Here is an 11,369-nt window from a genome sequence, read left to right as displayed (position 1 = left end):
GGCGGTGCCCTGGCGTGGTGTCAGTCAGTCAGTCAGCGGACGGTCCGTTTGCCCCGGCTGCGCCCCGGGGGCGGGGAGGGAGAGCGCCGGGGGCGGCGGCACGCGTGGGCTTGCCCGAGGCTGCCCCGGCTCGGCGCTGGCCGGCGTTAAGATGTCCTGGCTGACGAGGGGCGGGAAGTCAAAGGAGAAAGAGGAGCCGGAAAGCTCCCCGGGCCGGGAGGAGAGGGGTCTGCTGGTACAGGCCATGCTGGAGCACGGGGCAGACCCGTGGGACCGCAAGGTCGCGGGGCAGGAGCCCTCCCTGAAAGCCGCGGAGAGGCGCTGGCAGAACTACGTGTCCGCCTTCCACCCCAAGGGGGAGAAGAAGTGCTCGGCCCTGCAGTGGCTGTTGTTCGACCTGGCCCGGGCCTTGCAGGCGGCGGTGGAGGAGAAGGAGCGGCGCATCGGGGACCTGCAAAACGATCTGCAGGTGGCTCGCAAGGAGATCCTGGCCCTGCGGTGCGACAGCTCGCGGCTGAGCGCGCAGGCCGAGCAGCTGCCCGAGCTGAGGGAAGAGCTGAGGGCCGAGGCGGCCGAGAACGCCCGGCTGAGAAGGAAGGTGCAGTGCCTGGCTACCCTGCTGTCGCTGGGGAAGGGCTTGGATGGGAGGAAGGTGGCGGCTCTCAGTAAGGCAGACTGGGACCCAGAGGTGCGGGACGGGGACGGCTGGGGTTTGGAGGCGCGGGAAGAGTCGCCGGCGCAAGGAGCGGATGCGGCGGGTGGGGGGAAGGCAAAGCCGGTGGAGGGAGATGGGGGCCAGGAAGCGGGGGATACGTCCAGGAAAGAGAAGGTGTGGAGGAAGCGAAGGGAAGGATGGCCCGTGTGGGTAAACCGAATGTGGAGCTTGGAGCAGCGCACTCCCTTCTCGCACGAGGAGGCGAAGCGGGTGGTGACCGCCATCGGGCTGCCGTGGCCCAAAGTAGGGGCGATTATCAGAGCCCTGCCTGCCGATGAGATGTCGGGGGGGGAGATCTTGCGGCTGGTGATCAGAAATTTGGGAGAGTACGAGCCTCTCAAAGATAACACGGAGGGGGCGCCCTGGAGAGACGTCCAGGAGGCGTCAGCCTACGTGTGCGGGAATGTCTTACTCCGGGCGTTAAAGCGAAGGGAGGAACCGGTGACCCCCGACTTTGACATCTTTGGGGTGAACGTGGAGCAGGGGGACGTGGGGGTGCTGGCCTGCCGTGCTCCCAAGCTGCACAAGGGGTTTTTCATCAGCCTGGGGTCTACTTTAATTGGCCGCCCCCTCAGTGAGTGCATGGCTACCTTGGAGAACATGGGGACCCTGATGGGAGCTGAGGGGAAAGGGATGGCGAAGAAGGACAGGGTGGGGGCAGAGGGGAGGAAATACATTCCTAGAGGGACAATTTGGAAATATTTAATAAGCCAGGGGGTGAATGAAGGAGAGCTAGATAGTCAGCCCACAGGAGTTTTACTTGCCAAAATGAAGGAAATCCTTCAGGAAAAGGGGATTAAGCAAGAGGAGATTTGGGAAAAACTGAAGCAGATGAATCCACCAGCTCCTCCCCCTATCCCAAAGAGAAAGCTAGACCCACCCTTAGGGGACCCTAAAGATTAGGAGTCCCAACCCCTGGTGTCAGTGGGATTAACCTCCACCACGCTGACCTGGTGTGCAGGGAAAAGGGGCTGCGTGGAGGTACAACATCTGTTGAAGGGGGGAGTGAGAAGTTACTTTCTTAATTGCTATGGGATCGGAGATGTTATTAGATTATCAGGGTCCTCCACTCCTTGCTGAATCTGTCTGGATATTGGGAGTGGGAAGGGGGGAAAAAGGAGGGGAAAAAGAGTAGAAGCCCAGTTGTGGGTAAGGGAGGATAAACTGGATGGGTGGATAATTCTGGTAAAAGGGGGGGGCAAACATTTTAGGAATGACTTTCCTGTCTCAGTTCAAGGTAGATCTGTCCAAGGGAAAACAGTATTGTGCTGCTGGCTCAAAGTGAAGCAATTGCAGGAGTCCCCACGTTGGTGAAGTGCCAGTCTAAAAGTAAAACAGAAACAAGGGTAGTAAATGAAGAGTATAAGGTGGTTCTAGCCGGAGACCCCCTCTTCCTGTCCCAGTACCCGTACAGTACTGAAGCACAGAAGGGTCATGAGGAGGCTCAGGGGGTGCAACGAAGGCTGAATAGATTGGGATTTAAAAATCCCTATTTTCACAATTTCTGTGGAAGCCCAGCAGTATGGAGCATGTGGATGGTGGAAACCCCTTGCAACCTTAGGGGCTGGACTAGATGATCTTTAAGGTCCCTTCCAACCCAAACCATTCTGTGAACTGGAAATCCATGTTGAGTTACACCTTTGACCCCTGGGAGTGGGTGCCACTTGAACAGCGGCAAATTGATTCCGTGGGCCCCTTGAAGAGGTTGAAGGAGGGTTTGTATCGGTTTGTGTTTGTTGCCATTGGTAGAACAGCAAAATGGACAGAGGCAGCGGCAGTGTGTGAGGGTACTGCTAACGCTGAGGTTTGGTCGTTATGTGAAGCATTGAAGGGATGTAGTCCTCCAATCTTAACGGATTCAGATAAAGGAAGCCACTTGACAGATGCACCAGTCCAGAAGTTCCTGGAAGGGGTAGGGGTGCATCAGTTTACTCGCATTTCCTACCATCTGCAGTCCGCCAGGGTAGTGGAGAGAGCTAACAGGTCCATCAGGGTGAGACAGAAGGTAATTGCTGAAGAAAGAGGACTAAGCTGGAGTACTTCTGTTTGTGTGCTGGGCCTTGGGAACAAAGAGCATGCCAGGTGCCTTGCTGCAGCCCTTACGAGCTGGTCTGTGGCCCTGCCCCACAGAGGGATGTCCTCTGTGGCAATGTCAGTAAACAGCCGTGCGCCTCTGATACCGATTCAATCCTGGAGCAGGGTTCAGTCAGCAGAAGGCATGGGCCCATGCTGCTCTCTGGCGTCGCACAGCTGAGGAGCAGCATGCCACTATAAAGCAATGTGAAAATCAACCCCCACTGGGAAGCGTGGTCCCATCCACAACCCAGGTACAAAGGGGAAGGCCCAGAGAAAATGTAGGGGTGATTGTGGCTCATGGGTTGGGAAACACAGAACTAACTGGAAACAAAGAAGGGGCGGTTTCATGGGTAGATGGGGCCCACTGCCAGGAAATCAAAAAGAATGTTTCTGTCTAATATGGAAGTAAGATTGGTCTTCAGGATCAAATGTGGCTGTGGGATGGATCGCAGGTGTGGACCACAGAGAGCCTCACCAAGACCCATCTTTGAGGTGCTCATCATTGTGTTAAGACAGCATCAGGAATATTGTTAAAGCATTGCAGGTCCTGTTCAGTGTGTTCTGCTGGCTTCTAGGTGTAAGAGTGATAGTTTGGATGTGGAACATCACCACTGCTGTTAATATTTTTATTTACTTCAAGAAAGATGTCAAAGGAGTTTTAATACGAGGCCTGGCAATGATGAGGATGACCTCAGATGTTTGGTTTCCCAGTAATAAGCATTTGTTAATAGTCCTTCCAGAATTAACTTGACTTCACCTGTAAGAGAGCATGGACTGGACAAAAAGATGGAACTAATAAATTAGATACTCAGCTTAGATCCCAGTATGGGTCAGCCACAGAAAAGTTGCATGGGATACAAATGGTACCTTTGCAACCAGTGTAATAATAGGGGGATGCAGTTGTATCGCCTGACAGTGCTCTTAGTTGTTCAGATGGTGCGAATTTAGTTTTGGCTGCTGAGCATGTCCAAAACTAAAATCACACTATCCATATTAATCCTGTAAGATGGGGAAAGAGATGGGGAATTGATGTGTGAGGCATGAACTAGTCTAGAATACATCTGGTGTGACCTGTGTGTACGTGGGTTGTGCCTCTCTTATGATTGCAAAATCTCCATCCTTGGAGATAATCAAAAGCTATCCGGAGGCAGTCCTGGGCAACTGGCTCTAGGTGACCCTGCTTGAGCAGGGGGTTGGACCAGATGCTCTCAAGAGGTCCCTTCCAACCTCAACCATTCTGTGATTCATTCTATGAAAATGGCAGCAATTTTGAATCATATACAAGGTAAATGGGTAACAAACTTCAGACTGTTTGATGCAACAGCAACGATAACTACCTGGGATAACCAAATATGGCATGTGGTGAAAGCAACTGCCAAGTTAAACCAAACCAACAAGCTATAAGGGATTAAATTCAATAATACCTCTATCTATTGTACTCAAGCTCAATTGTTAGCTGTTAGAACCGCTTTTATGGGTGGATTAACTCTGTTCTCATGGATAGTACAACAAAGAGATCCCATATTACAAGGGAAGTTTCACCAACTGCTGTTGCAAATGGACATCTAAATGAAACATAGGTACTGGTTTTGTACAACCGGTTGTGGACCAGAGGAGGATATTGTCACACATCAGTGGAGCAAGTCAGCGTGGGAGCACCAGTGCTGGTTGGTAACAGTGCAGGCTGTGTATGCGTCACCTCACCTGTACTGGGAGAGTGGGAGGATAACATGACCTCTGTGGCTCCAGGAGAAGACCAAAGATGCGGCATTACATCCGTTGGTGGTGTACATTCACTTGCCTGTTCTCAAAAGCAGGGGTTTGTTCCTGAACGAGGGACTAATGACATCTGTGTGGGAGCTGAGAGGCCTTGCTGGGATGAGGTGTTCAGGCATCGTGACAGCATACAGAAGGTTGCCGAGAAACCGGAGAACAGACAAGTTGCAAGCCTGAGGACCACCTTAACAAGTAAGGAACTGTCAGAACCAGAGACTGAAATTGTGAACTGTACATCGTTGGTATGACAGATCCATGGGTTGGTTTCCAAAAACTACTACTATGCAGCACTTAATGCACTTAAACCTGTACTTGTTATTAGTTATGATAGAAGTAATGGCATTCTTTATATATGCTTTGCTTGTTTCAAAAGGAAAGAGTGTGCTCATGTGCCAGGTTGAACACCTGATGTGCATTGCTAGCCTAACAGTTGTGGTGGCTTCCAGCTGGAAGGGATTGAGCTTACGAGCACCCAGAGTGGTCTGAATGTCCTCGGAGGAGGTCAGGCAGACCAGAGGGTGGCTTGTGAGCGAGAGGTCCTGCTGGAGTGTGCAGCCCCACAAGAGCCAAGGCCCCAGCAGTGCTGGCAGAAGGGTGACAAACATGTGCCTCTGCTGCTGCTCTCTGGTATGTAAACTGCCAGATAAGGTCCTGCTAGTGCTTGGTCAGCTTGCACAGGGATCAAGGCTAAGATGGAATAGTTGTATCTAGTAATTGCAGGAGGTAAACTAAACCCAGCGGGACAACTGTGGGGGAGTCGTGGGGAGACAGGCTGCCCGCAGTGGGTATCCCTGCAGGTAACACCATGTAAGGCTGTGACTGCCTGGGTAACAGTGTCAGAAATACCACAGTTAAGTATGGCTGTAGCAAAACCAGGAGGAATGAGGAGGAAGTAATTGGGGGCAGGTTGTTTATCTGGGAGGGATTTGGGTGGAGGAGAGGAGGTGGCAAAAAGGTGGGCCCTGATGCCAAAGAATGAGGTATGAAGTCCACCAAAGAAGACCACAGGGCTCCTGCTGATGGTGGGAGTGTGGATGCCTACAACCGGTAGCACAACTGACCTGCACACTCAAGCCCTGGGAAGCTGGAAGGCATTGCCTGGGATAACCCACTGGACTTGCTCCATCAGGTCTCTGGCTGTATGCCATGGCATGGGGGGACAAACCTGCACCTTGGGACTTAAAAAACTGTCATTGAGGGTTGGCCACATGTGAGGCTTGTTAGATCTGAGATTCAGAGGTTGTAACTTCATAGCTGTGCCTTATGGTTTGCATACATATATAACTTGATCAGTGGTACAGTACTTAGGTTATTGATTATTTTTTCTGTTTTGCTAGTTTCCTCATAGTGTGTTCACCAGTCAATAAACAATGTGCCTCAGTTACGGCTCGGGTAACTGGTCTGAAGAGGGGAGTCAGAGCTGTGGTCCATGCCATGGGAGTGCTGCGTGCCATGAGCCTTCCTCTAACACGCCTGGGCATCCCAGAGAGCACATGTAGGACAGGATCTGACCACCACCTGCCCAGGAACACCAGTATTGGCCTGCCTGTGCACAGTCAGAGAAGTAGGAATCCATGTATGTAGTGGCCAGGCAGAAATTCCTGGTAATTGCAACGAACCATCAAGGCTACTGTGGGTTCCCGAAGTCTTCCTGCTCTGCCCCAAGTTAAAGAGGGGCACCAAGAGCCTGCCAGGGTGGTCATGGTAGATGTGGTTTGGGGTGAGAAGCCCACAGAGTCTGCAGCTGCCTTAGAAGAGCAGCAATCCCTCAACACAACAAACAATATGTTAAATTTTAGAAGAATGAGAGTAAAGGCCTGCTGAGGCTGGGTCTTACATGATAGGCAAATTAAGTCTATCCTTGACATATTACAAATGAAGCAATCTACACTAATTTCAATTGTTTTAAAACCATGATTCTTACAAAAGAGTAAAATTAAGGTGTAATAAGGATGTTCTCTAACAGTGTAATCCTGTATTTTCCATAAAGTACCCTAGAAGCAACATAATCATGCTTTTTCGCAGATACTTAATTTTTTTAAAGTGAAGGTTAGTATGTTATTGTTGATTCATCAAGAATCTGCCTCTCAAGCATCAATACCATCACAAGAAGAAGGAGAAATGGGTGCATACTACAAGTCAGTAATTATTCAGGATGCTCCTATTTTTGTGTTGTTTCAGTTAATACCAGGTACCACATCGGTGAGTCAAACCAAACCTCTCCAAGGTATGCACTTACCTTCTCTGAAGAACAGCCTCACGGTCTGGTAGACACCTCCACTTAAAAGCAGACACACCAGGTAAACCATCTGCAGTCGGTAGATGGCACTAAGTTATTACTATTGTATTTTCCAGCTAAATCAGAAGGCAAAAATAGAACTGCAACATTGGGTCTTGGCTCCAAAGAACTTGGGCAAGAGGCACCACAGAGATGGAAGCAGGGAGGGGAGAGGCAGGGAGGTGGAGAGAAGATGCTCACTGGCAGCTGGTGCACCCCTGGAAACCTGCTGCACTGGCTCAAAGGTGAAGCATGGAGCTGTCCTGCCAACCTTGGCTGCACACAGCTCCAGGGAGTGTACGGCCAGTGCTCCAGCTGGCCCAGGAGATGGCAGGTGTGCAGTTCAGTTGCTGCAGAGATATGGTGCGTTAATAACCACCACGCTCTAATCCAAATGTCACTCTTAATTACTCTGCCCAGTTTGTGAATCACCTCTGTAGCCAAAAGCAGGGACATTTTACCACTGAAAGAACGTCACTTAGTTTGGAGACACATTTTTCAAGCATATAACAGAGCTTTTTTTTATTTTTTTAAAGTCTGAGTCTTTCCACTTTCCCTCGTGCATTGGTCTTGATGTATCAGCACCAAGTATCTTGGATAAGGCAAGTGTGAAAGCGGTAGCATGCATCTTTTCCCTGCCTCAAACGATCACCAACTAGAGCTTTGCTGTACAGTACTAAATGAACCAACAGATGAAACATCAGACAAGCAGAAGCGAGTGTTTCTTTGTGTTCTGCCACAGCTGCCCCTACCACAGAGCTATCTGAGAAGGAGCCAGAGCCAGGTGGCAGGGACCCAAAGGTGGAAAAGAGCACTCATGCCCCCAGTTGCTGCCCTTCTCCCTACACCAGGAGTGAGGATGAAGTGAGCCCCACCTTTGCTGCTGTTGCCTCCCTGGAGTATAGAAAGCTTCATTTGCTCCCCATTGGTTAGACTGCAGAAGGCAAGTGACAAGGGAGCAGCCCCTGCCGGGCTCTTCAGCTATGACCTGCCGAACAGGACAGCTGCTCCAGCTATTCCCTGTTCTCCTTCACATACAAATGGACACAAGACCTGCTGCTGTAGGGACATGCGCAGCAGTTGTATTTTTTCACCTCAACAGTCAGTAGACTGATTTCAGCTTTCTATCTTCGGAGCCACTTGTGTCCAGTGGTTGATGTCTTTCATGCACATTTCTGCAGCCAAGTGAAAGGCTCAGCACCACACTGAAGTCTGTATATCAGTCAGAGCCAGAAAAGTGACCCTTCTCCTGCAAATACTTAACCCTCTCCCCCCAATCTTGGAAAAAAAAAATCAATCTCAAAACACTCAAGTCTAAAATTAAAGTTTATTTCAGTTTTAGAAAGAAACAGGAAAATACGTACATGAGTATCTTAGTTACACAAGTGACAAGTGTGTTGTTTCTTTTCCATGTGTAGTTCCCACTACTGCCTGGCACTTTGAGATAACTTGATGTCATTTTTCAGTGCCTTTTAGATGTTTTACAATACACACACACAAAAACAGCTTCCAATGGAAATCTGGGCAATATTAATCCACCTCAAAAATAATTTTTTTAATTTGGTTCAGTATTTGGTATAGAAAAGATATATCAAACATGACCTAGGCCAGCAGTATGCATGTAACGCTGGTGAACAATACACTCCGCAAACAGGCAGCTGCCTTCCGTGTGCAGGTGTGCAAACTGAGGCTGCCTGACTGAGCACTGCTTGATAGCTCATGTGCTGTGCAGCATGTCATCTGCCAGTCCCACGGATGGTATTTGACTACAGTATGTAAAACTTTTTTTCTTCCACCTAAATGGCTTACCCAGCACTCCTTTGCAGATGCCGCTCCAAGTGCAACTGAAGGGAAGTTTGCCTGATCAAGGAAAACAGGACTGCACTTTGCTTCACACACATACAATCAAAAAGCATGGAGCACTGATTGACAAAGTGTACAATCAGCAGACTATCTGTATGGAATATAGCTTATCATATATACTTACTTTCAGTATGAATATAGGGTCTTTTTATTATTAGCTTTTTTTAAAAAAAAGTAATGGTCACATTGATTTAGCTAGCTCAGTTTGAAAGATTAAACTCTTTGCCACTAATTCAACATCTTTTCCACTCAAAGGGTATTTACTTCCCATGCAGCGGCCAGCACTGTAAGCACAAGTGACTGTGCCTGATGTTAGGCCAGTGTCTGAGCGCTTCGCTGGACTGGGACTAAGGCCAACAGCTCCTTGCACAACTGAGCACTGGAGAGACATTAAAAGAAAAGCAACAACAACAACAACAAGAAGTCAACTCACCATGCCTAACTCTGGACTTTGAATTTAGGTACTCATGTTGAGAAGTCAGTCTCCCTGCATGTTTAGTAGGGCAGGGAAACTCATCCTTTCTTCTCTTAACCAATTACATATGGTAGGTTGAGAAACCAGTTTCCCTACTTCAGCATTACACTCAGATGCCCCTCAGTGGGAGGTATTTACTCCAACTGACATTCAGAAAAATGTGTTAGATGGTGAAATTATCACATACTAGGTCTAGATAACCAGTGTTTGTTCTCAATAAAAATATTGATTAATAAGGAAAACAAATGCCTTCAACAGAAATGGTGGTTAAAATATTTTATTTTTTATATCATAGAACATACTGCTGTTTACTTTAAATCACTTTAGAGTAAAGGCACACATTGTTAAAAATACTTCAAATTTACATCACATGTACAAATGCATAAAACAGATGTACATGTCACCAAAAAAATACAATATGGCTTCATAAGGTTGAGGCGGGGCTGGGACAATTCAACATAAATTTTACAGGATGCTGTTAACACTGAAAAGACTGACTAGAACAGAAAAGAATGGACCTAAAACACTGATTATGTTACATAAACAGTACAACACATTGAATATACAACATTGAGCATTCGTGTATGGATTCATAGGACTGTTAGTTCTGCAAATTCATCAGGCTTTCCAGCGCCACTGAGTAAACAGTGCATGCATATGATCTGCCAGTCTGCAACAGTGGGAAGATAAATTGCAAATTCTCCGTCCACAAACAGGCTCCTTGAAGAATCTGCTGATATGTTTCATTAAAAAAAAGAGTGAAACAGTAGGCATAAGGTATTAACTGGAGAGGATAACTGAATAATGAACGGACAACTTACATGGTAATCACTTCTGGCTAAAAAGCATAAAACATTAAGTCTGCAAGAATGCTCCATGACAATCATTTAGCATTAGTCCCACCCAAGTTTAAGGCTCATATCTAAAATTTACCTTAGATTTGTTTTCCTTTGTGTAAAATTACCTGAGCACAGATATCAAAGATCTACAGAGCTTTTAAAATATCTGCAGATACCTTAAAAATCTGTAGATAACTTAAAGCAAAACATCAATATATTGAATTCTACCAGCTAAAAATTCTCAAAAAAACAATGAACAAAACAATATTTTGGTATGTCAATAAAGCCAGGAGAAGAATGAGCTTAAGCTTTTGTTTTCATCTTTTAAAAATGTACATAAAGTGTAATAGAATTATTAAAATAGGACTGCTTAATTGTAAACAATACATTAAACCTTTAAAAAAATCAGGAATCAAAATTCAGGCAGTCACTCTAGTCTTCTATAAATTGTTTACAAATGCTGCTTTTCTTCCTGCTAGAGATGGCTGGTGGTTTCTTAAGCACTGATAGATGGAAAATAAAAGGACCCGCCTCTACTATATTCTATATTATCATTTACACTTTGTGTCCTAGAAGTGTGAATTGCTGCCATTCTCATTTGCTAAGGTTTATTCCCTGCACAACTGTAAGGCCCAGATCCAAAAAAGCACCTAGCATCATCTTAAGAGCTCTGCAGGATCAGGTTAGTTTTAATAGGTTTAAAGATAAACATGCACTTAAATGATTTGCTGCACTGGAACTCATAAAATTTTCAAAGTGCAAGGCAGAAAAGCATCAGGTTGCATGGACAGACCAGCTCCCAGTAAAGTCAATGCCATCACAGAGAGGAGCATTAGACCCTTAATTTCATATAAAAAGCTTGAAAGAGACAACACTGCACAGAAGATACATGTACATACTTTCAGCAAACAATAGACTATGGGACAATTTCCAACACAAGGCTTTGGAAATACACCCTACTAGAAGCAGTTTGTTGATTTTATTGAACCAACTGAAAACAACAAAGAAACACAAAACACATCACCTTTTCCTCCTCCTGCCTCACACACTGGTTCCTATCTTTCATTCCCAAAAGAAATCAATACAGATAAAAACTTCACTTTAAGCAATGAGCAATGGTGTATGAGCCTGAGGAGCAAATGGGACTCTTCCATTCAAATACATCAGGTTAAAACTTCGATATGACAGTTACAGTTACTTGTATTGTTGAACTGGGACTAGCTGATGGCAGAGGGCACTTTACAATCATTGACAATCCTGTATAAAGGGTACCAAAAAAATTCCTATGAAATATGAACCTAGGATTAGAAAAAAAAAAAAAAATAGACTGATGATGGATGGCTGTCC

This window comes from Haliaeetus leucocephalus, unplaced genomic scaffold (genome assembly GCF_000737465.1).
Source record: "Haliaeetus leucocephalus isolate CR32 unplaced genomic scaffold, Haliaeetus_leucocephalus-4.0 Scaffold763, whole genome shotgun sequence".
In the NCBI taxonomy this organism is placed as follows: domain Eukaryota; kingdom Metazoa; phylum Chordata; class Aves; order Accipitriformes; family Accipitridae; genus Haliaeetus; species Haliaeetus leucocephalus.
The sequence above is the reverse complement of the archived record's forward strand: the minus strand, read 5'-3'. Positions refer to the sequence as shown.